At 39.0% G+C, this 26,194-nt stretch overlaps 2 long non-coding RNA genes across 3 annotated transcripts; one reads left to right on the forward strand and one right to left on the reverse strand.

Annotated features, from left to right (window-relative positions):
- Nucleotides 1-7,371: 7,371 nt before the first annotated feature.
- LOC148865086 (uncharacterized) lies at nt 7,372-8,915 on the forward strand. Its single transcript, XR_016110783.1, has 2 exons — nt 7,372-7,446; nt 7,537-8,915. It is a non-coding gene; the product is annotated as an uncharacterized LOC148865086 (long non-coding RNA).
- Nucleotides 8,916-12,057: 3,142 nt separating this feature from the next.
- On the reverse strand, nt 12,058-25,539 carry LOC148865087 (uncharacterized). 2 transcript variants are annotated; one of them, XR_016109457.1, is made up of 3 exons: nt 25,247-25,527; nt 19,674-19,803; nt 12,058-12,668 (listed from the first exon to the last, which is right to left on the reverse strand). It is a non-coding gene; the product is annotated as an uncharacterized LOC148865087 (long non-coding RNA). The 2 variants fall into 2 exon arrangements; XR_016109456.1 differs by lacking the exon at nt 12,058-12,668 and adding an exon at nt 18,070-18,230 and having other exon boundaries at nt 25,247-25,539.
- Nucleotides 25,540-26,194: the final 655 nt, after the last annotated feature.

The following is a 26,194-nucleotide window of genomic DNA, read 5'->3' on the forward strand; positions in this document are numbered from 1 at the left end:
AACCGAACACCACCTAAATCTCATGTTCCAAAACCCACCACACCATGAAACACTCATGAAACAATGATTTGGAACAAACCACACAACCACAATACAAAAATGCTTAATGTGGCATAGCGTGTTCCAAAACACACCATTTCAAACTAATTACGTTGGGAGCCAATGGCCTGAAAAGTACATGTTTTTTTTTTGGGCCTCAATACCGAATATCCTCTTAATGGCTAAGGGTATTTGTCATGGTTTTCAAAACCGGACTGAATTGAACGATCGGACTGAAAAAACTAGGAACCAATCAGGTGATCAGTTTCGTTTTACCCTAGAACCGTTATTTCCCCCAAAACCATTGGTTTGGTCAGTAAAGCGTTGACCTGGGTGATCGGACCGTTCAAACCATTCGAAAATTTGGTCGGTTTTTATTTTTTTAAATTTTTTTGTTAGAATGAGCCATCCATTCGATTTAAACAATCTAATCATTCAACCCAAGAACCTAACCCCTGACCGGTTAGTTGTCTGGATCGATTTTAAAAACCTTGGTATTTGTGGCAAAGTAAAAGCTCTGAAGTCGTTATTGTAAATGAAAGTTCAAATGGTAATCATCACTGACGCTAACGCTATAGTACAGAGAGAGAGAGAAAAGCAACGTACATTCTTTGCTTTCTCTAAGCTCTCCAATCCTCAAACAAAGGCTATATAGTTCAAATCATGGCTTTGGTTCACCACAAAGCCAGAGTTTTCAATGATGGAAGGCCTAACCTCTCCATCTGCTTCATCGCACTTAAGGGAGGCTTCGGAGATGTAGTTCGTGTGTGTGACGTGGTGGCTTAAAAGAGGTAGATGTGGAGCCGCTTAGGAGTGGGAGACGATGAAGATTATAGTAACGGAAACTAGTGGTTTTATCATCACAAGCGTGCGTTAGAGGTGGTAATTGGATGGTTTGGGTTGGGTTTGGTTTGGATTGAGTTTCAATCCAATTCATTTAATCCGTTAATCCATTAATGACCCAATTAGATAGAATTAAATGGGTTAGGTTCAATCCAAATACATCTTAACCCAATTCAACCCATTTAGATAAAATAATGAAAATTACACAAAAATAATAGAGAATTACAGGATAAAATAGAAATTAAACAAAAACACACAAAAATGAATAAAATTAATAGAAATTACATAAAAATTGAAAAAACATAAATTGCAACTTTCATTTTATCCTTTCTATGCATATGAAAAAACAGTATTATTGTGAAAATTACAACAGTTCCGGGTGTATTCCTGAATTGCCTTGTGTACTCTTGAATTGCCCTTCGGAGTTTGGATTCAGATGGGATAAAGAGTGACAACAGTTGCAACTCTTGTTTCTTCTCATATATCATCCCGTTCAACCTCCCAACTACTCTTTTAGAACGTCCAAACTCTGGAATAAAAACCTCAACACGATGGTTTAGAATAGCATTCAAAGTCCTGATGAAAATGAATCCTCACTAGAGTCATATATGGCTTCAAACTAAAAGGTACAATTAGAAAGTTCAAATAAAAGAGGTACAAAGCAAGTAACATCCAGTTTGTCAGACAAAAGGCCCAAAATCTGCGCTTCAAGTATTTGAAACATTGAAAGACAAAAGGCCGAAAATCCAGTCTATCAGAAAACTGCTAACATCCAAACATAAATATCGATGTACTAAGCTATCAAAATGCTTCTGTTTGTCTTCCCATACTGCCAAACAAATAGTGGAAGGAAAAACTACCCAAAGAGTTGGCTGACTTACACATTGTCAAACAATTGAAAAGAAACAAATTAAGGACTAGGCACTTAATAAAGGCAACCATGGCCAGAGAACAACAATAAAGGTAACACCTGGGTTTATTTATAACAAACTAATCCCCCCCCCCCAAAAAAAAAACAAGGAAAAAGAAATTAGTTGAAAAGAAATTCGATGGTGAGTGATCTAGTGGCTCTCACGTGGCAGGTGACTCGAAAGCCGAGTTGGAAGTTTTCTTGGTCAGTGGCCGAGCTAAGTTTGGCCAGTTAACTTTTGTACTTCTTTAACTAACTTGGTTGGTCACATGTCTATGATTGCCTGGACTTTATCCGGGTTGGCCTCGATGCCGCGTCAACTAACTATGTATTAAAGGAATATGCCTGATGTGACATCGAAGACATATTTGTTCAAGTTGAGTTTCGTGTTATATTTCCTTAAGATGTTAAAAACACAATCTAGGTCGGCAATTAAAGAATTTGAAAACTTAGTTTTTACAACCATATAATCTACGTAACACTCAACTTTATTTCAAATTAAGTCTAAAAAAAACATTGTTTACAAGATGCTAGAAGGTTGCTCCAACATTTTTTAGTCCAAAGGGCATGACTTCATAACAGTACAGGCCCATCTCTATTATAAAAGTGGTTTTTTCTTTGTCGACCAGGTCCATCGAGATCTAGTTGTAGCCGGAGTATGCATCCATGAAACTCAACAACTTGAACCCCGAGGTCGCATCTACCAGCGATCGATTATTGGAAGTGGGAAGTTATCCTTTTGGTAGGCTTTGTTAATGTTTGTGTAATCAATGCACAAGTGCCACTTGCCATTGGCTTTCTTTATGAGCACTGGGTTTGCAATCCATCTCGAATATTGGACTTCTCTAACGAAGTCTGCTATAAGTAGCTTCCCTACTTCATCTCATCATATACTATCTTCCATCTTTCTGGGGCAAGGTTCCTTTTCCTTTACCAGACTGGTCTAACTGAGGGATCCACATTTAATTTGTGAGTTATTATGGAGGGGTCTATGCCGAGCATTTCTGCTGTTGAGCAAGCGAAAGCATCTAGATTATTAAGTAGAAAACTTACTAGATTAGAGTGCACTGGTTCTGCGAGGCGAGGTCCTATTTGTATTGTCTTCTTTGGCTTGGCCTCTGAGACTAACACTAGGATAGTATCTTCCATTGGTCGGGCTCACTCATTGATGTTCTTTGGGGGCAGCTCTAAGTCGACGTCGATGGATATTTTTCTTTTATCCTTCAGCGTTGCTATGTAGCATTTGCGAGACCCAAGCTGGTCACCTCACATAACCCCTCAATGCCTCTAGTTGTTGGGAATTTTACTACTAGATGGTAGGTCAACACTACCGCTCGAAGGGCGTGTAGCATAGGTTGGCCCAAGATGGCATTATATGGTGAGTGGGTTGCGACCACAAGGAAGTCCTGATCAGATCGAACCAAGTTGGGGGCTAATCCCTATACAACTGGTACCCTCACTTAGACTAGGGGCTGGACTACTTCACAATTAAAGCCCAACCAAGGGTATGTTAGTTGGTTGTAGATCCTTTTTGCGGAGCTCCATCCGCTCAAATGCTTCTTGGAAGATAATATCAGTTGAGCTCCCTGAGTCGACTAGAATTCTTTTGACTTTGAAGTCATTTATTGGGAAAGCCATACACAAGATCACATCACTGGTCCCGTGTAGTTGCGTTAAGGCCTGGAAACTATCAACGTTGTCCATAGGGTCTGTCGTTCCATTGCAAGATTCAAAGCTGGGGGCTCTAAAGTCTTTAGGCCACGAAGCTGTGAGTATCTCAACAGCCAGTGGCGAGGTGCGAGATATTGGACGCCCATATGAGTTGCCTACCTGGATGACTTCCTTATTTTCATTTCTTCCATCTATCTTGTTCACAGATGGAGAGAGCTGACTCTTCTTCGAGGTGTGGTGCTGCGGCACCTCCTTCAGGACCCTTTAGACGAACTAGCAGGTTCAGTTTTGATGGGAGTGGTAGCTCGGCTTTGTCCTTCCATTGGGGGCTAGTTCAGGTTTTGGTCAGGAACCTGGTTAGGGACCTGACCAAGAATCTGATTAGGAGCCAGGTTAGGGTTCTACTTGGCATTCAAATGTTATTCTTGCCAATGTTGTTGTGTTCGCTGGTGCTAATGCCAAGTCTGCTGTTGTTGTTGCTATTCTTGCCCCCTATTAGGGTGGCAAACTTATCTTCCCAGGCCCTCATTTGAGAGCTCATCCCCTGAACACATTGCACCAAATCATAGAACTGGCGCGCATCGACTCCAACAAGAGCCACGAAGGGCTCAACCGCAGAAGGAGGTGGCTTAAGATGGTGGAAATGTCGGGTTCAATGTAGGAGTGGCACCTAACAGAGTCAGGGGTACGTTGATTTGTCCTATTGCCATTGAGGGAACATTTGGGATTAGTCCGAGCTAGTCCTGTCCTCTAGTGACCTGGTTGTTGTTATTGTTGTTGCTTGCTTGCTTGCTTGAAGAAGCCATGGATGCTTGTTATAAAAGTGTTGAGAGGTGAGAACTTCAATTTTCATAGCAATTCCCACAGACAATGCCAATTGGTGGTGCACGATCTAGCGGCTCTCATGTGGCAGGTGACTCGGACTCTGAGTTGGAAGTTTTCCTGGTCGGTGGTCGAGCTATGCGGTTTTGCAAGAGAAAGGTGTTAGAGTGCCCAGGTGTTTTTACACAGGGTGGGCACTCCGATACTTAAGTCAGCGAGGAGTTCTTTAGAATTGTAAGGAGATTAGAGAGTGTGAGAGCTTAATCATGCATGTAAGCAAGGTGGTGGTTAGGCTAGGGGTGATGGTTTCCTTGAAAGACTGAGGAGGGCCTGAAGCCGGAGAGGGTTTAATCAGAGGTTAGGATGTGTTAAAGAGAATGTTGGGATGAGGGATCAGTGATGGGGGTACCCGGTGATCGAGTGAAAGAGTTTCATTATTAGAAGGATCTTATTTATGGGGGAAGACCCCGAGATCCTGAAAAGAAGGACTTAAAGGCATTTGTATTTGACTAGGAAAGTGAATATTGGATCTGTTGTCAATTATTAAGAACACTATTGGGGTTTCACTGCGTGTCCCTATGGAAATTTGACCAATGATTGACTTTTCCTTCACTCGGAGATCCTCATAACTCAATGTACTACTACCCCTTCACACCTTACTTAACCGACGTGGCGCCAGTGACGTCACTGCTTGGTAGGAAATGTTTTATTAGACCTACGTGGCGTCTTGTTATGCTTGTCACTTTGACATTATGGGTGCAGCTAATACCCGAGACCGGTTCTTAATGAACTGAGGTTCTATGGAAATTCGAAGTTGTTTGCGAGGCCAAACACATAAAACCTCATTGTGGGTTCAACTCAAGTTTGCTTTGGGCTTGCGCTAAGCATAGATTCATCGCAAGCATGTAGTGAACCACGAGTTCATCGTAGAGAAGAGATGAATTGTTGGCTAATCGCAAGCATCTATGTGGTGTCAATACATTGTTCACTGTATTCTGAGGAGTTGAGTAAGCGCTATATATCTACATTAGCCGCCTTGCTTGTCGGTAAGTGGAAGTTTATCGATAAGCACTTGGACTTGGCATTTTTTTTAGGCCTTGCGATGAGTCAATGGATATTAATGCGTTGGGTCTGGGGATTTTGCTCTATTTTAGTAATTTTGTGTGGCTTTTGTTAGCCCCCCTATTTGTTGGTAAACTAGGAGTCGATTACTCGAGGGATCGTGCGTAACTCCCGGGACTTCTTCGTGGTGGCTCCGTTCCATGCCTCATTTCATAGGGAACCTCAAAGTGGCTCTATTTCATTGTATTCCATCCATATCCCAATTCCATTCCTTTGGTGAGTAGCACGTTGAATCTATTCCCGCCGAATTGAGGTGGCTCTCCGACGAACTCCTCCACAAAATTGCGGCTTATGAGATTCGAGTGGATCCAACCAACGCACGCGGGAAGATGCCCTTGGATCCCTAGGTAGCATTCTGATTTAGGTCTCATGGTGGGACAGATGCTATGGTGCGTGGCATGAATACTCAGCGCCTCCTTGATTTTGTATATAGCTTCTCAGTTTCTTTTCCCCAGTCTCCCTAACTGTGGCTTGCAGATAGTCCTAGCTCTGTTTGCTATTCTAGCCGCTAGTGGTTATCAACTACCATTAGCTTCGATGTTCCTGGGCTGCCTCTACAAGCAGATGGATGACACCATCCAATAGATAATGGACCTGGGCTATAAGAGGCGCGTCAATTATGTTTGTGCGCCATTTTTTTGGATGTTCTATTGTGAGCGCTTTGACCTCAACATCACACCACGCCATCCGTCTCCCCTTCAAGTTGCCATTGCCACTATAAGGGGTGATGAGTTCGAAGAGAAAGAGTTCAACGTCTGTACGGGTAAACGTTGGCTCCAAGCTCTCTGACACAAGAACATCAGAATGAGTGAGATTAATATGAAGCTAGCCTCCCTTGATGGGATTGTTTAAAGGCCATTTACTGAAACTGTTCTTCATGCCATGCCATTTTGTGTCGAGGTGTTTGTTCCAAAGGGTGGTGACCAGCAATGTGTGATGGATATTGAAAGCCCTACTACAGGTGTAGCGTGACTGGTGACATCGCCCGGTGTAGTGGCTTATCTCGATCGTGCTAGCGGAGCGCAACTGGCTGCATACCGTCCAAACAGGGTGATGCACTAATTTGGCTATGACGATATTGGTGGGTAGATTTTGAGGTCTTCCAGCGAGGACGTGTTCTAGGTTCATCGCCATGACCTTGCTTTCCCCGATTGTGCAAGGTTCCCCATCGCAGGGTTTCAGAGGGTGTCGGATTGTAAGTCCCTCCATTTTTCTTATCTTTGCTCGCTATTTGGGGGGTTTCAGGAGCTTATTAGGAAGAACTCCCCTCTTCGTCATGTGTTGGCTCCCTCGGTGGATCATGCTGCTAATCAGGGGAATGCTCCACCTGTTGCTGTATTGCATTCACTAGAGAAGGTGGGGGCGAAGCGTGGGAGGAAGCAAACAATTTATGAGCAAGGAGAAAGCAGCCGTCCACCCGTTGCGAGAAGGCCGAGGTCTGCAAGGGAGCCTCGCTCTTTTCAGGCTCTAGTTGTGCCATAGCCTATCGAGTTAGACGTGGATTCATCGCAGGCACAGGGGTGCCACACTGAGTGCAAGTGGGGATCTCCAACATCTCCACCTATGGAGAAGGCTACCCCGGTCACAGAATCGACCGAGTTGACTATGGTGGCGCCCTCTACTATGGTGTCTTGTATCCGCTTCTCGAGTGGGCGGATGAAAAGGACGTCTCCTCCGTGACCAAGGCATGGTCCTGCTGACAATGATTCAGTATTGTAAAAAAACCTTTGCTCTCCTTTGTTTTGTTGTTGTAAACATTGCTGTTGGTGAGAGTGACTGAGTCGTATTTGTTTTGATGTTATTGCAGTTTGCGGAGAGTGACGTCAAGTTGCCAATGGTGGAAGTCCCAACAGACCATCCCAAGGGAGTGAATTTGGTAAGCAATGCAATTTTATTGTTTAAAGGCGTTTGAGTGGAGTTGCGATCGTGTGTTATTACCATGACTAACCCGTTTGCAGTCTTTTGTTTTGAAGCGTGTAGAGGTCGACAATTCTCAACCCAACGCGGAAACTTCGGGGGTCCCCGATTTGACCCGAGAGGTAACCCTGGGTTTGTTGGTCTTTACTCATATATTGTATTGTCATTATTGGGTTCATCGAACTGACTATTTGTGTTTTGTGTCATCGCAGGCATCGCTTCCTGATAGTCTTTGTAGAGTACCAATCACACCTATCATTAGGCGCTTAGTGTAGGAACTAAGATTATCGCAACCCCCAAGTCAAGTGTACAGAACCATTGAAGGCACTGGTACTGGCTGTGTTGCTCCCGATGCTGTGCCGCTGGAGGAGGTATGTCAAGTGCCCAGAGATTGAACCATCGACTATCCGCAAAGCTGCCTTCATTTCTCCCCCAATTGTTGAGGTCAGGGCCCCATTGGAGCCAAAGGTTGAGGTTGCTGTTGAGCCGGAGGTCACTATTGCGGGGGCCGATGCCACCGGAGACATAGAAGACCAGTTTGATGGCAGGGATGTGGATCCTGGCATTGTCTTGCTGTCGGAGGAGCTGACATATGAAGAGGAGTTGGCACAGATACGACAAGAACTCGAGGAGTACTGTAACAATCATGACATCCCTCCCTTGCATTACGCGGCCATAAACCCTATTCAGGTTTAGGGGCATCGCGGAGGTGATAAGTATTTAGTTTCTGCTTCGGTGGCAAAATTCGCTTCCCCCGTAATACGGGCTAGGTGGTTACGAGCTGCGAACCTTCACCCAATGGTCGTGGGGCCTGTCTTGAACATCATTGCAACCAAGATGGATCACATTATGAACCGGCCTGTGGAGGAGCTTTCGTGGTTGGATTTCACCCACTGGTTGGAGGCTTGCAGATCTTTTGCTGTTATGGGCTTCAACATGGCTTAAATTGAGCAGCGGATTGTTATGCTAGTGCATGCATTTTGGGAGGCTGGTCTCGAGGTATCGCAATCCGTTTTGTTTTGCTTGATGAGGGACGCGCGTTTTTGCCGGAAGGCCATCGAGGCTACTATTGCGAAAGTGACGGATAAACTTGAGACTCTCATGAATGAATGTGCGAGGCAGAAGAAGATCCTTGCAGAGTATGAGGCAGAATTGGAAGATCTGAAGAGTTTCGAAGACTGTAACCAGGCCCTGGAGACCATCATCGCAATGAGGAAGGAGTGGGCCACAGCATAAAACTTGTTCATTTGTGAAAAAAAATTCAAGTTGACACTGAATAGAACTCAAATTTGGTTTTACGTTGTTGTTTGTAATACTGTGATCATTTGGTTTTCCGGTTTTTTCTGTCTGGGTGATTCCTGTGTACTTGCATCTATGCATTAATTTTTAGTTACTAGCGTATATCGAGATCAACTATTTTCGAAGGGTTTTCTTGGTGTTGTTCCCTTGCATTGGGACCCTTCGAGACATAGGTAGATTCAATTATGAGAAACTGGTCAATATCGTTTTGTAGTCATGCCATGTCGTGTATAAGGTTTGATTGTTCAAAGTTGTCTTTTTTTGCGGAGGTTTGTCATAGTCGTGAATTGCTATGATTGGATTGTAATCACAACTGGGTACTACTTGGGCTTTAGTAGCAGATTGGTGAGAAGGAGGACCAATTCCCAAGATATGCTAAGCGTTATTGTGCCCTTGGTACTTAGTGACAAAGTGCTTTGCAGGTGTCAAGTGAGTCTCGAGTCGATAAGGTTATCTCGGTATGATGTAATATCTTAGTATGCACCTGGGAAGGTGAAATTGAGCTTTTTTAGGGAGAATGCGACTTCCCGGGGAATAAGACGAATGTGACCGGACACAGAGAAGATAAGTCTCTGAGCTATATGGTTGGGGTTTAAGGCGGTCCTTTGTTGCCCTTTGCGATAAGTTTTTGTCTTCACTTGAGAGAAGTTTGTTCGTAGAAAAATGTTATTGTCTGTCTCAAATTGCTGAATTTATGAGACAAAATGAGTGCCTGTATTAGGCAAAGAACATACCTAATGTTACTAGAACGTCCCTGGGGTTTGTCGAGGGTGTAAGTGCCTCTTAGTTTGGAAACTTAGTTCAAGTGTTAGACGTCATTGAGAATAAAGAAGCTGCACGTGTTCCACTATCATTGGAAGGCACTTCGCAGCTGCTTTTATGAAATAATCGTAATCAGGTGTTTTAGGATCGAGCATTGTTGGTCCAGGTGTAGTAAGCCTTATTGCAGATCGTCAAATAAAGATGAACAGTGTTATTTTGCCCTCATAAACGCTATCAACTGGGGTTCAACCAGTATAAATAATTAGTGTAAGTTAGAGTTTTATTGTGACCTTGTCGGTTAGTGTATTGATGGTCGCATGCGGCACTAATCTTGTGATTTTATCGCAAATAAGTTATCAGTAGTTGGGATAAGTCATTGCACCACCATAGTTGTATAGTCTGTATGTGAGCTGGTTTAAGTTTGTTCCCCTTTTGGGTCATTGTGTTTTCCGAGTATCTGCATTGAGAAAGATAGATAATGATCGTACCTGATGTTGGCAAAGCCCCCCATGGGCTGCGTGGGGACGTCAATACGTCGCGAATCACCATGGAATCTGTGTGCATGGGATTGTCGAGGTCTTCTTGGGGTTGTTAGGGAATCTAAGTGCAAATTTGGGTTTGCCAGGTGATGTAAGTGCGTCTGGGGTTGCCACGACATTCGCATGGAGCATGCAGCATCCTAAGCAGATCAGGGTATGAAAGAACACACCTACTGGAACAGGGCCTTCACATGGAGCATGCGACATCCTGGCATACTAGGGTATGTGAGAACGCACCTACTAGAACAGGGCCTTTGCATGGAGCATGCGGCATTCTAGCGGACTAGGGTATGTGAGAACACACCTTTTAGAAAAGGGCCTTCGCATGCATGCGACATCTTAGGGTATGTGAGAGTGCACCCGCCAGAACAGGGCCTTCGCATGGAGCATGTAGCATCCTGGCGGACCAGGGTATGTGAGAGTGCACCTACTAGAATAGGACCTTCGCATGGAGCATGCAACATTCTGGCAGACTAGGGTATGTGAGAGTGCACCTACTAGAACAGGGCCTTTGCATGGAGCATGTGGCATCCTAGCGAAACATGGTATGTGAGAGCGCACCTACTGGAACCGGGCCTTTGCATGGAGCATGTGGCATCTTGGCAGACCAAGGTATGTGAGAGAGCACCTGCCGGAACAAGGCCTTTGTATGGAGCATGTAGCATCCTAGCAGACCAGGGTATGTGAGAGCACACCTACCAGAACAAGGCCTTCGCATGGAGCATGCTACATCCTAGGCGAACAAGAGTATGTAAGAGCACACCTGCTGGAACAGGGCCTTCCCGGGGTTGTTGGGGATTTTAATTTTAAGTGCAATCTTGGGGTTGCCAGGAGATAAGTGTGTATAAGAGACATGCCCAAGGGTTAGTACGTAGGTTATATTGAATAGAACATTGCATCAATAGATGGTTATGAATTTATGATATTTTCAAAATACATGGGTGCATCAAGGCTTTATTGTCGGAACTAAAAAAAGAGACTTTATCGCAGAAGTCAAACTTTTAACATATATATCAGGAATTCATTGCATTTTTATAAGCAAGGTTCAAACGCACGGGAGCACTTAGTAAAAGAAAACTTGGACAATATCTTTGGTGCATTCATATTTAAAGCAGATAAATGAGACTATGAAATGACATCTTGTACAATATTACTCGAAGTAAGGCTTCAACTAGTAGCTATTTATTGTTTCATCCTGTGCTCCTGTATCTACCATTTGTAATACATAGTAGCCGGATGAATGGGCCTCTTTGATTTCATACAGACCTTTCCACGTTGGAGCAAATTTTCTTGCCAACTTGCCCTGCCTGACATGGAGTGATCTTTTGAGCACCTTGTCCCTTAGTCTAAACTTCCTGGGTTTCAGTAACCTATTAAAGTTTGTGGTTAGGGCTTGTTTGTATTTGGTTTGCCTTTGTAGTGCCTTGTCCCTACTTTCATCAATGCCCTCCAATTTTTCTTTGAGGAGTTGATCCATGTCCTCTGACTTGAACCATTTTCCCATTACAAAAGCTACATGAGCAGACACCTCCCGTATCTTTGTTGGTAACTGATGCGTATAGATTACACTAGCAAGTGGACTAGCCGACCAAGTAATACAATGATGAGTAGAGTATCGTTCCCACGATGATTGATCCAATAATTACTAGTAATGAATCAACCGTTTGTTATCTGATAAACCAAAATATTAAACAAATCAAAACCCTAATTCCTAATTAGCAAGCTACCCTAATCAGTTTTGGATCAAACCACCTTCATGCAATGAGAAGAAAGGCTGTATGTAAACACTAGCAGATTCAGTTCAGCAATTAAACCATTAAGTTATGCAATTGATGTGGAATTCAGCCATGGGTTGGCGAAACCCTATTGGTATGAGCAGCCTCTCTCGAGCACAACCCACTTTATCTATGGGTGACAATTCCAGTATCTCTATCAAGAATTTAATCCCCATAGATGCATTAAGAATAAAGAATTTGAAGGGCATCAATTCAAGTATGAATGAATACCAAATGAACCATGCAAATTATCTCTAAGATACATTTAGTCCGTTTTCTTGATTAGATGATCTGATTAACTAAACTCTTTTCTCAAGCAATTCAAGCAATCCAAAAATTAAAAACAATTCGGCCAAAATTATTCTATCAATTGAAAACCCTTATCAATAAATCCCAAGAATGAATCCAATCAATCGAATAACATAAAAGAATTAATTACAGATTTGAATCAGCACCAAACATGGTTCGAATACTAGCAAGAGAAAGATTCAATGACAAAAATCCATTAAACCCTATATGAATCTAGGTTACCAATTGCGCAGAACCAAAGAAGAAGACAACATATGATTCTTGCATCAATCTTTGATCTCCTTGATGTGATTCTTCTTCAATTCACATTCAGAAAACTCCTTCCTTCTCTAGCACTTATCTTCTTCAATTTTCCTTTAGGGGTTCCAACCCTAATTCTCGTGCATTTCCGGATGAAAACTCTCAGGCTAAGGAATGGCTCCAACACGTTAGCAGTGCGGTTGTAGATAATTCAGACCCGATTATGACTAAATTCCCTCTGTATCTAACAAAACTCAAAACATAAAAATTGTAGAAATTTTCCTTATCTTTATAACGCATCTTTAGTCATCTCAATCGGAGTCCGGATGAGAGAGTTATGCCCAAATTACGACACAGTGTCGAAACTGTTCAGAATTACCCGATTAGCCTTGTTTTTCACTTAACGCCTCCTTTCGTGTCCTAAATCAAAATATAAGAATAATGAGTTCATTTAGGCACTAAATAAGTACAAAAGACTAAATATTAAGGGATAAAAATATGATAATTTCCACTCTCATCAGTAAATACTAGTGAATAAGGCATCGCTTGTGTTTTTTTCCTGATTTTCCCTCTCTCAAGCACCACTCTAGTTTTGGGCTCGAAGGTGGAAGAGAGTGAACAGTGCACTGGAGCAGTGACCTCCTTTTGATTCTGGCTATATCATCTCCGATTTTCCCTCAGGTCCCGATGATTTCAAAGCAACGAAGACGACATCAAAGCCAAGAAATAATGATAAAAAATTTAAAAAATCAGAAAGAAAATAGACGAATCTACCTGATGTATGTCAGCTTGAAGTGAATGCTATGGCAGATGATTCGGTTGATTCCTAGTTTATTTATCAAGGAGAGGGAGGTGATATGTCCAGTTCTCTGTAGAAGGAGATGAATAGTAGCTTTCGGAAATGCCTCAATGGGAAGCAGAGGGAGAGGGATACAGTGAGGATAGAGAAAACAATGTCAGGGAGAGGGTGAAACGAGAGACAGATAAAGAGAAAAGCCAAATCGCCACTGCCAAGAGTTGTAGCGGTGGTGACAGAGGAGAAACAAAAATAGGGGAGAATTGGGAAGAGGAAGAAGGGAAAAAAAGGGAAAGAGGGAAAGAGAAGAAGAAAGAGATGGAAAAGGAGAAGGAGATATTGAGGGAGATCGGTGAAAGAGAGTCCAGTCGTTGGTTTGTCACTGCTCTTTGTTCGAATGAAGGGGAAGAGGAAAAGTGTCTTCCTTCAAAATCTTCGGATCAGGCGAATAAAGATGTTTAGGTTGAATTTATATGAGAAGGGGCAGTTTCATAATTTTGTGGAATTTGAGGGGTACTTTTGTAATTTCAAAAAAGTTTGGTCAAACCGTGATTCTGGATGGATGGCTGAGATTTTGGGTAAAAAAAATAGAGGGTTGAGATGGATCTGACCACAGAGAGTATGTATGCATATGTGGGCTAACAAGATTGACCGAAATGAAATCTTTTTGGATGGAAGGGTAAATGAGGGTATTTTTGGTTGAAATTTTATAGGATGGGGTTTTCGGATATTCTGAATTGATTGGTGGGGTCAGATTGGCCCAACTGAGCCTGGATTGGGCAGATCTAGAAAGGGCTCAATTCGATTAATCCAAGGTCTCGAAATGAAATCTTTATGCGATGAAGAGGCAAACAAAGGCAATTTTGGGTGAAATTTCATAGGGTAGGGTTGTTAAGTAGTCTGAGGTGATTGGAAAAGTTTGATTGGTTTAGATGACTTCGGATCAAGGGAATCTGGATTCTAAGTGGATACAGGTTATGGGTGTGAGAAGGTTCAAAATGAAATCTTTGTTTGATGGACAAGTGAGCGGAGGAATCTTGAGTTCAAATTTCATGGGTAGGTGTTTTGGGAGGTTCTGGGTCTAATGGTTGTGTATGATCTAATGGTTAAGGTGTAAGGGGAGGTTGATCAGGGCATTAGATTGGTATCAAACAGGTTTAATGGTGGATCTGAGGGCTTTTGGGCTAAAAGTTGAGATTTTTGGGTTTTTAGGTGTTTTGGAGAAGTCAAATGAGTCTGATCGGGTGTTTAAGTTGAATTGGGGGTAGAGGTGGCATACTGAGCAAAAACCGGGTGCCAACAATCATTGATTGTCCATAATGTTCAATCACCAAAATGACTTTAACTAACATTATTTTTTAATAAATAAAAAATAGTAACTTATTAAAAACACTTTCATATAAGTAAACCAAAAAAGAATTCTGTTACTATACCACTACCTTAACTGCAGGTTACAAGTCAAGATATATAATAATTCTTTAGCAGTAGCAAACCCCACTTGATGTACAAGATTCTAAAAACACTAATAGCATTATTTCCAACCTCTAAAAACTCTTGATTAAGAATTATGGTCTAGCATCAATAGAGATGGATCATGTATAAAAATAAAGATCTCAGGGTCAACAATGAGTAGCCGCCCATCTGGCAGTACTCCAACTCCATAAGTTATCAAAACCTTCCTGTTCTATCCTTAAAACACCAATAAAAAGCAGAGAACCCAATACAAGCCTCAACCTAGTCAAGTTAGATAAGATTTCCCTTTTGAATCAATAAGCTTAGGCTAAAAGGAATTTTTTTATAAAATAGTTGTAAGTTCCGACAACGATGGGGCAAAATGTTGGGCAGTCAAAAAAGTCGTACAAAAAATGAGTGGCGAAAATGCAAATGTTGAGATGGATGAGTGGAAAAAAAACAGGAAGGACAAATTCAGAAATGAACTCATTCAAAGGAATATGGAAGTAGCTCCAGTAGGTGATAAAATGAGGAAAAATAGGCTAAGATGATTTGGCCATGTGCATATACATCTATCCCTCTCCAGATCTTGCATTGGCGGGAACCTTATGCACTAGTTTGCCCTATAGAAGGCCATCTACAACACCCATAAGGAGTGTTCTGTTATAAGTTGAAGGGGCTAGAAGGGCTAGGGGCAGACAAACCAAAAAGAAGATGGATTGAGGTAGGAAGGAATGATTTAATGGCTCAAAATTTAACAATCCATATGGTTCTTTAAAAAGGATTCATGCTGACCCCATGCACACAAGCCTTGGATGATAATGATTATGATATAAAAAAAAATTATAAATATAAAAATATTGAGTTTATTAATTAAATATTGGTTAATAAAAAATAATCAGACTTGAATCTCAATTGGATTGGATAAGGTCAATTCCACATTTGGTCCAACTATGTAAACAGGTCATCTGAATCCAGAATAATCAAACGAGATAGTTTCCATCTTCCGTGCCAACACTCCTTATTAGAGAAGTGTAGATAGTTTTCATCATAATGAAAAATCAACATACTATGATAGTTTCCATCTACACTTCTCTAATAAGAAGTGTTGGCATGGACGCATGGTATGTGCTTCAATTCAAATCAAAATTACATATCAGATGCAAAATGAGTATTGCTTTATATTCTCTTTTATAAGTAAAAAAATCATTAAAGTTTCCTTGATATCAATGAGGATAAGCAACTGTTACGATCATCCTAGATGGAGGCGTGAGATGCAACCTCACTCTTGAAGAAAAAACAGTATAGCTGTATATTCTTCACACAAGGAATTCTTACAATGGAAAGCTGAAGACACACTATCAATTATGAATTAGATCTGAATCTGATATAATTTTTTCCATCCAAAAAAAGACCTAATATCATTTATAAGTCATTAAGTTTTATTTCAAGAGAGAGGAAAATACTTTTTTATTGGTAGAGAGAGGAGATTATTTAGACTTCAGAGCATTCATATCTGATAGTTGATACCTAATACAAGCCATAATCTGACATAAAGCAAAAGGAGAAACTCAACTCTTTCATTATCTATCTTCTTAAGGATTCCAAGCCCATTGTTTAGCATCAGAGTTCCAGTCATCCCTGAAGTCCTCATCTACTGTATGTATCAAACAACAAACCAACCAAAGGTGTGAAGGAAGGTGTCAATTGAATTCCAATTGAATTTATCACAGAACGAACCATTCAGACTTTAGAGACCTTTCATAACCTCTTCCACCCACCATGGTCCAGGATCATACCACTTGTATAAGGATCTGATGTGATGTAACATGATGAGGGATGGAGCCACCCAAACTATAATGGACAAAATGCAGATTCCACCCAAACTATTTACCATCATTTTGTTGACACACATTTTTTTCTTTCCTTTTTTTTTTTTTTTAATTTTGCTCTGATACTAATTTGATGTTAGGATAGGTATCTTTTACTTACAAATAAAAGACAATTATCATAATTTAATTATTAACCATGATAAAATGCTTTAAATTATGAACTCATAATAGTAAATTTCTTAATCCAATACAGTTTGGGCTAATTATTTTCAAAAAAACAGATAGTGATGCTAATTAGTGAATGTCCAATAGAATATGGAAAATTCTAGCAAACTCTCTTGTTAATTGCTCTTACTAAATTCCAAACAGACAATTATATTATCCAGTAATTTACCATTTATCAGTACATGACAAGAACAAAATCCTACTTCCTTTTATGATAAAATATCCAAGTAATCATTTAGACCCTAATGGTGGCTTGCTTTCCTGTTGTATGGAAGCTTGAGATTTGATAATCATAATGGGTGGGGTTTCAATCTTTGACTGTCCTTTTCTTGTAGGTAAAACCCAACTGTATTTTACCATTTAGTTCTAGTAGTAGATTATCTGGATGAATTTGATGAAGACATCTAAAATAGCCATCAACCTCTCCACTTTATCATATGAAATGTTCCCAATAGTCACCAAGTTAGATGATCTATCATTAACACATGCAAGGAGAGTAGTGTTGTAGGTGGGGTAAGGCTTGGATGGAAGTGGTCCCTTTAAAAGATAGAGAGAGGCCAGTGAGTAGGGAGGTTGATTCCTTGGTTAAGTGTTAGGGATAAGGAATCCGGAAGTGAGGTGTGCTTGAGTATTGAGTGTTGGGTATTGAATGCCGAATGCTGAGTAATTCCCAATACAAGGAAGATATCTATTTATGGGAAGACCCCGAGATCATAAAAGGTAGGAGACAAAGGTACTTACGATGTATCGGGAAAGGGAATATTGGATTTGCTGTCAATAATTAAGAGCGCCACTCGGGTTTCACCACGTGTCTCATGAGGTGTGCTTGAGTATTGAGTGTTGGGTATTTAATGCCGAATGTTGAGTAATTCCCAATACAAGGAAGGTCTCTATTTATGGGAAGACCCTGAGATCCTAAAAGGTAGGAGATAAATGTACTTACGACGTATCGGGAAAGGGAATATTGGATTTGCTATCAATAATTAAGAGCACCACTGGGGTTTCGCCACGTGTCTCATGAGAATTTTTCCAAGGATCGACGTCCCTTCTCCTCAAGACCCCTCATTACTCGCGTTGCTACTACCTCTTGTGCACTTTATTTTAATTGAAGCGACATTTGATGATGTCACTACTTGGCGGGCAATGTCTTGTTAACCCTACATGGTGTCTCGTCGTGTCTTTTGATGGTGTATGTTCCACATGGCTCTGGGCATGCGCGGGCCTCACCGTGGGCTTAGCCCGGGCTTCTCTCAGTTTGGGTCGCGAGTGGGCTCGTAAGTCGTGGATTCATCGCACGTTTAGCGAGTCATCGGTTTATTGTGTGTTAGGACAAGCGCGGGGCCCTGTCCTAGGTTCGGCCATGGTTTCCATTGGTTCGGGCATCGAATGGGCTCGACGAACTACAGGTTTATCGCAGTTTTACAATACGCATTGTGAGTTCATCGCAGAACTTGTGGTGCATTACGGGTTCATCGTAGAAAGAAAGTTGACTATGGGTTTCTTGCATGCAACCTTATGGTGTTAGTTTTGGTGTTTGATGTTCTCTGAGGGTCTAAGCAAACATTGTATATCTACAAGTGTTATAGATAGTAAAAACAGTGACAAATGATATGGTGTCCTGGAAATTGGAAATGTTAGACAAGTTAGAAAGATGGGTCTTGTCTAAAGCTTTGAGATCTGCAACAGAAGCAACAAAAAAAGCACATTTAAGATTATGCATAAAAATAAAATTGATAATATAGCAACAAAATGGGATCTACAGTTATGTGTCCCCAAGAAAAAGGAATAGAAGAAAGGATATGCCATTTGTAAAATAAAAACATGTGAATGCAAATACCAAGTGACAAATTCTAAACTCTTTAACTCCTAATCCACCCAACTTGGGTAAGCCATAAGTTACAGAAAAAGCCTCAAAAGAACCAAAAAAAAAAGTTAATAGAAGAATATGTTCTTGATGGTCCCATTCAAAATTGCTTCCTCGAAAATTACCCCTTCTCTAGTCATGCAAAGTGTTAATGTTCCCAATTCATGCTATCCATCTGAGAGTTAACCAAAGGGATTTGTTTTTGTGTCCTTGTCCCCTTGAGGGCCTTTACTATGTAATCTCCATACTTTTTATTGAATTACAATTTTTTGACCAAAATCAGGGGTAAAAGACACTGCTTCTTCTTTCCCATGTAAGAGAAGCCAATTTGTTTGAAACAAGGAAAAAGGGTGGAGTTGGTTGCAAAGAAAAAAAATAGCGATGAAGCGCCTAGTAAAAATGGATTGAGATAAAGGAGACACAAAACAAAGTCTCCAAGAGACACCATAATACAAAGTATTCACCAACCTATGTTTCCAGGGGGTAGAGTATCACCACATAAAAGGCCATTACCAATGTTGATGTGATCCCTGCTATCTATGGTCTTGGTAGGGGGATTGGACAAAGACCTAACCTAAAATGTCAATTCTAAGATATGAACCTACACTCTCAAGCTTGGCAACTTGAGATTTATCACTGCACCAAGCAATAGCTTCTATAGAGAAACAAATTTTGGATGGAGTCACCCTATGGTAGGATGGTATCATATTAGAAGTTCAAGATGGAGTAACACCTACAACAACAAATAGAAACATCTTGCTTCTAAGGAATAAACAGTTGATAACTACTAATGTCACTTCTATGAGAAAACTAGACTATCAAACCATTAAAGAGGGTGACTCCTTTGAGCTGATGTCATGTCATTCCTATTTGTCTTTATGATTGCTAAGTCTAGGGAGTCTAGGGTCCCATTTCTTTTTTTGATAGAAGGAGATTCCTCAAAGGCAATCAGATAGGACAAAGGTGACTATGTGGATAGTTTGCTACATAAGGTTTCTAAAAATACCAAAATAAAGCCTGCCCTTGTTGGCATAGGAAATAATGGAATCAATAAAGTAACAAGGTTGCTATGCTCTATGGCATGAGGCTTGATCTCAAGCTTACCAAATCATGGATTTAGGCTATGATGCTTGAATCTAGGGGTTATATCAGATAAGGGTAACTTTTGGGCTCTAATATCAATAAAAGATATATTTAATAAAATATCAAAAATAAATTAACTTTTTAAAAATAATATAAAAAAAGGGCAAAGTTACCATTCATCTTCTTCTTCTTGTAAATTATTCATCAGAGTTGGCTATCACTGCCTCTGGCACGCCTTCGCCCACCTCCAATACTCGTTTCCTCCATTTTTGTTGCTATAGAGATGCATGCCACTGACAACAGCTGTAAAGGCCACCCATTCCCATGTAGTTCATTTGACGAAACAATAAAAAAAATGGCATCAGGCATTGGATTTCATTGACATGAGAAGCAATGTTTCTGTCTATAGGCCCATAGAAAACAAAGGGATGACAACTATGTATTGGGAAATTATGTTATGATAGGATAGAAAACAATCGAGATAATTGATGGAGAGATAAGCCGTTACAGGTCAAAGCGGTAGTACGCATGCTCCTGAGTCACGGAAGGAAGAAAAACAAAATTACAAAAAACAATAAGGAAACAAAAGGCTAGACTCAAATTTAATGAAAAATAATTGAGTAGACGAACAAATATTATGCCTTCAACATCCAATTAATGGCATCCTGTCTAGTGGTGGCATCAATTGAACGATCGAGAAAGCATCGCTGATAGTTGGACACTAGCAAGTGGTGGAGTTCGAAACCCATGAGTGTCGCAAAAAAGCGGTCCCTGTCTTGGCCATCATCATCGTCGGTCATCGACAGATAAGTGTTAGTCGTTATGGGGGGATCTAAGTTGCAGGTGTCGGCATCCCAGGAAATGGCGTCTCCTTTGCCGTAGTATAAGCTAGAAACAGAGTGATCGTCTGGGGATAGCGACATCATGGCCAAGGAGAATGGGTTTGATGACAACATAGTCGTTCTCAAATGGTTTTCCCAAACCACATAAAACCTACTCTCTAGATTTGGGGAAACCAGTGGATTTGGACATGGCCACCGTCTATGGTTTAGGGAGAGTCATGAGTAAAATTTTCTTTCTCACTCATTCCCATTTGAGTAGTGAGATTTTTTTTTTTTATATAGAGGCGAAGGGGTTTGAAGTTTGAGAAAGATTTAAGGAGATGTTTCTATGACTACAGTGACAGTCAGAGGCATGCTAGAGGCGGCAACGGGCGACTTTGATGAATAATCTAAAAGAAGATGAAGATGATTAGTAACTTTGCCCCTTTTTATATTATTTTTAAAAAATTAATTTATTTTTTGAAAATTTATTAAATATATTACTTTTATTGATATTAGAGCCCAAGCCCTTATCTGATGTAATCCCTTGAATCTATACTCAAACACTATATATATAGTTTGAAATCTAAATCTTACTAAGAGATGATTGTTATGCTCTATGATGTGATCCACAAAATGTAAAGTTGCGAGAAGTAGGCTATGATCAAGAATATTATCTCCCAACTGCTGCAATGCAACAAAAAACTTGCTATAACATGCTTAAAAAGTTGAATGTGCTATGGTGCCATATTAAAAACATCAACTTCAGAACCATTTTCTAAATCTTAACAATAAGGAACCTAAAAAATCCAAGCAAAACATAAGAGACTAGAGACCAATGATGAAGAAGATCAATGATCAATGACCAAAACTAATTCCATGGATCCACCTCTAAACAAGTATCATTCATTTCATCCTTTGATTTATCTACATCAAAAACAAACAAAAGAATAAATTAATCAGAACTTTTTTAAACTAATAAGATTTTGCTATAAAAAACTCAAGTTATCCACATAAATAAATATCTAGAAAAAGGGGAAAAATTTACCTTCCGGACCAAACAACCAATCTTGTGTACAAACTAAAGCTTCAACATTCTCTGGAAGAGGGAATTGTGATATTGCTCTAAAATTCTACCTCCACCACTAAATATAACTTCTAAAACAACTATAGAGATCGGAATTGTAAGAACATCACGAGCCATCTTTGATAACTCAAGAAAGCGAGACTCATTGAATCTACGAAATCCTAAGATATAAATATGGCATTTTTAATCAATGCTTGTTTCCTCTAAATCTAATTGGGATTTCTTTTCATGAATAGCATAGACTTGACTTTGAAAAGTACCAAATTCCTGCAATAATACGAATGCAATAAGACAATAACTAAATAACTAATATATGAAAAATTATATTTTTATTTTCTTAAAAATAAACCTTTCAAATTATAATTACCTCCAATGGATCAAACTCCTCATCAAGCTTTGTATAATTAGTCGCCTTAAATTTAATAATTGAATTCATATTAGGCATTACACTACTATTCTTCATATATTCAACAAATAAGTATCCATTTCTACATTTCAATGCTTCTCTTAAACACAATTCGACTTTCAAAACCCTTTGAGAACATAAATTTGAAGTTGGATATTTGGTTCTTGAAAAAATGTTGGTTGTATCATAGAAAACTTTCAAAAACTTAACGGGTTTTTTCAACCTTCACTCATTCTAATTTAGTTGGAGCTTTAACATAATTGATATCATATGATTTCAAACGAGAAAAAGATTTTGGATGAAACATATCATTTTCAAACATCAAATATGTGGAATTCCGCCTTGTATAAACATCCAAAATTAGTTTCTTTTTACTCTCAATCATCAATTGATTGACACATTCAATTAATCTCAATTTGCATGTCTCAGAACCTTTAACAAGCTTTACAATTTCTCTAATTTTAAGCACCACGTCATCTATTTCTTTTAAACCTTCCCATCTAATAGAAGTGTATTTTTTAAGTTAAGACGCCTTCTATACAAATTAACAAATGTATCATTGGCTGAGGCATTGTCTAAACTAATTGAAAATAATTTATTTTCAATTTTCTATTCATTAAATATCATTGACACCTTCTCCAAAATTGAAATACCAGTGTGAAGGGGCGGTACATGAAAAAAACATAGAATTTGTTTCTATAACCTCCACTCAATATCAACAAAATGAATAGTGATGCACATGTATGATTCCGTTGTAATTGAAAATGAAAATGCATATCCATGTCTAATTATAGCCATTGCCATATTTTCTCTATATGCATCTTGATCATATTTATTAACTCGACTCCTATAATATTCATCACCTTCTCCACAAATTCCTATATGACATAACATATTTGATGTGCCAACACTCACATCTGCACTATATATTTTATCACAATTTTTGCATTTTCCCCTTTCAATTCCATTTTCATTATAAAACAAATCAAAATGTTCATAAACAATAGAAGCTTTTTTTTTCTTTTATTCCTTGAAGTAGACCTTGATTCAACATCACTATGGCTTTCCACTGACATAAGTTTGTAACAATATATATGATTCAGATTTATACTATAAAGAAATAGAGCCTAAATGAACTAAATGCTAATAGGAGTATCATTTCAAGGTCATCAACTCATCATTAGTGAAATAATGCCCTAACCAAAGATACTTTAAAACATCATTAGCCTGTTACAAACTTCTGATCCAAATTAAAAAATATTCTATCCATTGATAGGCCACCTCAAGAGGACAAATTCATGCAATAAGACACTAACTAAATAACTAATATATGTAAATTTTGTATTTTTATTTTTCTTAAAATTAAACCTTTCAAATTATAATTACTTCTATTAGATCAAACTCCCCATCAAAAATCATATCATCAGTCGCCTTAGTTTTAAAAAAAGATTTCACATTAGGCATAACACTACTACTCATCATGTAGCAAATAAGTTCCTCATTGTTTCTTCAAAAATAGCGTAATTTGTTGCATCTTCCACATCATACAACTTCTTATATACAAATTCCACAAATTTCAATTTGAAATGAAGATCTAAAACTATAACAATTGGTAAAACAATATTGTATTCTTTCTAAATTTTGTCAAATTAACTAAACATAGACTTGGCCATCTCCTTTAAAAATTCATCTCTACCTTTCAATGTTTCTCTTAAACACAATTCAACTTTCCAAACCACCCTGTGAAATTATAAATTTGAGGTTAGATATTGGGTTCTTGAGAAAATGCTGGTCATGTCATAGAAAACTTTCAAAAACTTAACAATTTTTTCAATCTTCACCCACTCTTCTTTAGTTGGAGCGTTAACACAATTGATATCATATGACCCCAAATGAGAAAAAAACATTTCGATAAAACATAGCCCTTTCAAAATTAGTTTCTTTTTACTCTTAATCATCAATTAATTGGCACATCAACTAATCTCAATTTGTGTGCCTCAGAACCTTTAATAAGCTTTATAATTTCTCTAATTTTAAGCACCACATCATCTATTGTTTTCAAACCTTCCTGCACTATTAAATTCAAAATATGTTCACAACAGTGCACATGGAAAACCATTTCATTTAATAGAAGTACATTTTTCAAGTTAAGACGCCTTCTATACAAATTAAAAAATGCATCATTGGTTGAGTCATTGTCTAAACTAATTGAAAATAACTTATTTTCAATTTTTCATTCATCAATACATTTGACACATTCTCCAAAATTGAAACACCAGTGTGAGGGGGTGGTACATGAGAAATTCTACTATGAATAGTGATGCACATGTATCCGTGGTAATTGAAGTCCACATATCTAATGTAAGACAAATTCTATTATGAAGTAATTGTAATAAATCCCACAATTTTTTTCTACTTATTGTATATCTTTAACACATCAGCTTTTGCAGTGCTACATGAAATATGTTTCACTTCTGGATTCAAATCAGAATGTATATGCCTAAGATCTTCATACTCTGCAATTGAAATTGCATATCCATGTCTAATTATAGTCATTGCCATATTTTCTCTATATGCATCTTCATCACATTTATTAACTTGACTCATAGAATATTTATCACCTTCTCCACAAATTCCTATATGACGTAACATATTTGATGTGTCAACACTCACATTTGAACTATATGTTTTATCACAAATTTTGCATTTTGCCCTTTCAACTCCATTTTCACCACAAAACAAATCAAAATGTTTTAAAAAAATGGATGTTTTTTTTTTTTTTTTCTTTTATTCCTTGTAGTAGACCCAAATGATTTTTTGACATCATTATGGATTTTCATTGACATCTGTAACAAAAATATATATATATTTGGTTCAAATTTATACTAGAAACAAACATAGCTTAAATGAACTGAATGCCAATAGGAGCATCATTTCAATGTCATTAACTCATCATTAGTGAAATAATGCTCTAACTAAAGACACTTTGTAACATCATTAGACCGTTACAAAATTCTAGTCCAAATTTAGAAATATTCTATCCAATGGTAGGCTACCTCAGGACACTAACTTGTGAGCTATGTCTACACTGAAGTGAAAACAAGAGCTGTGTTTACCATTGTGTGTACCCAATATGTAAAGACATAGAGGTATATTTTTAGGTAAATTCTATTCAAAAGATGAATTTGACAAGACATACATTCCCTGATCATCAAGGGATGGAAAAGCTTAAATTGACATGAGATTAAAGAATGCAAGCAACTATCGAATAAGGGTTGATCAATTCTCAACTCTCCATGAGATTAGCAATCTAATGGAACAAGAAGAAATTTTCACCAAGCATGTTGTAGAGTAGCAGACAAGGTTAAAGATACACACAGAGAGAGAGAGAGAGAGAAAGAAAAAGAGAGAGAGTTTGAGTACATGAAGTACCTAAGATGGCAGCCTAAATTGCTGTATTGGTCTCTGCTAAACCCTAGAATTTGTTCTTCCCTTTTTGATCTCCAATAGCCTGGATCACCGTACCTCTGCTAAAACCTAGAGTTCCCTCTTCATTCTCCGACAACCTAAATCATTGTATGATCAAGTGGTCTCCACTGAACCCTTGATTTCATCCTTTCCTCTTCTCATTCAGACGTTCTCCATTTCTCTGTATGACCATATTGACTATAGAGTATTGTCTCTATAGTCTGCTCCTTGATGGATTCGATGGTTAACCATCACCTAACCCGCCCAGTCCATTAAAACCCATGCTTATTGGGTTAACCGACCCACAACTACCCAGAATTAAATAAATGGGTTCAACTCATTAATAATTGGGTGGGTTGGGTGGGTTCAGCGGGTTGGGTCAAAAATTGCTGCCCCTACATGTGATCGTCATCCATTTGCTCCACTTGTGATTCATTTGACAAACGGTGCAACAGAATAAATGGTGGGAAGGAAACAAGAAAAAAGAAGGGAGAGTGAGAAGATATCGAACTCTGTTATAGGGTGGAAAAAAACTGAAGATATGGGGTGAGACCGGAAATGCAAGAAAAAAGTGAATAGAAGAAAGGGTATTTTAGGAATTTTTGAAAAATATATTTGTCATGCGATGTCATATGTAATAGAGTGTGATGAAAAGTTAACAACAAGGGAGGTTGTAGATAATTGTTACAAAATTTAAGGGTACTTTAACAGTATATAAATAGTAAAGATAGAGTTAATCAATTCCTAAAACTTAGAGGGTACTTCAAGAAATTTATTCACCCGATCTGATCTTCCTCTGCCTAGTGATGCCACTTCTGTTACATATTAAAATACAGCCATGCTAGTCGTTGCTCCCAAAACAACCATTCACATTTCTGCTACAAGCTGATAGCGGGAAAAACCATTCCAGGT

The sequence above is a fragment of the Nelumbo lutea genome, chromosome 3 (genome assembly GCF_056320005.1).
Source record: "Nelumbo lutea isolate HS-2025 chromosome 3, American lotus-T2T, whole genome shotgun sequence".
Lineage (NCBI taxonomy): Eukaryota > Viridiplantae > Streptophyta > Magnoliopsida > Proteales > Nelumbonaceae > Nelumbo > Nelumbo lutea.